Here is a 2,080-nt window from a genome sequence, read left to right as displayed (position 1 = left end):
GATGTGATCTACTCTACTGCAACTTCAGAGAGATAAGATCTGTTATTTGAATCTGCTCTATTGCGACTTCAGGGAGATGGGATTACTGGATTTAATTTACCCTACTACAAACTCAGGGAGATAAGATTCACCATCTTCAGTCTGCCCTACATTAACTTCAAGGGGATAAGACTTTCTTTTTCAGTCTGCTCCGCTGCAACATCAGGGAGATAAAACCTGATGCGATCTACTCTACTGCAACTTCAGAGAGATAAAATCTGTTATTTGAATCCTCTCCACTGCAACTTCAGGGAGATGGGATTACTTGTTTTAATCTACTCCACTGCAAACTTAGGGAGATAAGATTTGCCATCTTCTATCTGCTCCACTACTGCTTAGGGAGGTAGGATCGCTTCTTGATGCTTCACCGTAACCTCGTAGAGATAAGACGTGATGCGATCTACTCTACTGCAACTTCAGAGAGATATGATTTGTTATTTGAATCTCCTCCACTACAACTTCAAGGATATGAGATTACTAGCTTTAATCTACTCCACTGCAAACTCAGGGAGATAAGATTCACCATATTCAATCTGCCCCATTTCAACTTCAGGGGGTTAAGACTTACTTTTTCAGTTTGCTTCGTTGCAACCTTAGGGACATAAGACTTGATACGATCTACTCTACTACAACTTCAGAGAGATAAGATCTGTTATTCGAATCCGCTCCATCACAACTTCAGGAAGATGGGACTACTGGTTTTAATCTACCCCACTGCAAACTCAGGGAGAGAAGATTCACCATCTTTAGTCTGCCCACTTCAACTTCAGGGGGATAAGACTTGTTTTCTCAGTCTGCTCCGCTGCAACCTCAGGGAGATAAGACCTGATGCGATCTACTCTACTGTAACTTCAGAGAGATAGGGTCTATTATTTGAATCCGCTCCACTGCAACTTTAGGGAGATGTGATTACTCGTTTTAATCCACTCCACTGCAAACTTAGGTAGATAAGATTTGCCATCTTCGATCTACTCCACTACTGCTTAGGGAGATAAGATCTGCTTTTTCAGTCTGCTCTGCTGTAACCTTAGGGAGATAAGACGTGATGTGATCTACTCTACTGCAACTTCAGAGAGATAAGATCTGTTATTTGAATCTGCTCCATTGCAACTTCAGGGAGATGGGATTACTGGCGTTAATTTACCCCACTGCAAACTCAGGGAGATAAGATTCACCATCTTCAGTCTACCCTACTTAAACTTTAAGGGGATAAGACTTTCTTTCTCAGTCTGCTCTGCTGCAACATCAGAGAGATAAAACCTGTTGTGATCTACTCTACTGCAACTTCAGAGAGATAGGATCTGTTATTTGAAACTGCCTCTACAACTTCAGGGAGATGAGATTACTAGCTTTAATCTACTCCACTACAAACTCAGGGAGATAATATTCACCATATCCAATCTGCCCTATTTTAACTTCAGGGGATTAGGACTTACTTTTTCAGTTTGCTTCGCTGCAACCTTAGGGATATAAGACCTGATACGATATACTCTACTGCAACTTCAGAGAGAAAAGATCTGTTATTCGAATCCGCTCCATTACAACTTCAGGGAGATGGGATTACTGGTTTTAATCTACTCCACTGCAAACTCAGGGAGATACGATTCACCATCTTTAGTCTTCCCACTACAACTTCAGGGGGATAAGACTTGCTTTCTCAGTCTGCTCCGCTGCAACCTCAGGGAGATAAGACTTCATGCGATCTACTTTATTGCTACTTCAGAGAGATTGGATCTATTATTTGAATCTGCTCCACTACAACTTTAGGGATATGGGATTACTGGATTTAATGTACTCTACTGCAAACTTAGGTTAATAAGATTTGCCATTTTCGATCTGCTCCACTACTGCTTCAAGGGGATAAGACTTGCTTTCTCAGTTTGCTCCGCTACAACCTTAGGGAGATAAGACCTGATGCGATCTACTCTACTGCAACTTCAGAGAGATAGGATCTATTATTTGAATTCGTTCCGCTGTAAATTTAGGAAGACGGGATTATTGGCTTTAATCTACTCAACTGCAAACTCAAGCAGATAAGATT

The sequence above is a fragment of the Gossypium raimondii genome, chromosome 2 (assembly GCF_025698545.1).
Source record: "Gossypium raimondii isolate GPD5lz chromosome 2, ASM2569854v1, whole genome shotgun sequence".
In the NCBI taxonomy this organism is placed as follows: Eukaryota; Viridiplantae; Streptophyta; class Magnoliopsida; order Malvales; family Malvaceae; genus Gossypium; species Gossypium raimondii.
The sequence above is the reverse complement of the archived record's forward strand: the minus strand, read 5'-3'. Positions refer to the sequence as shown.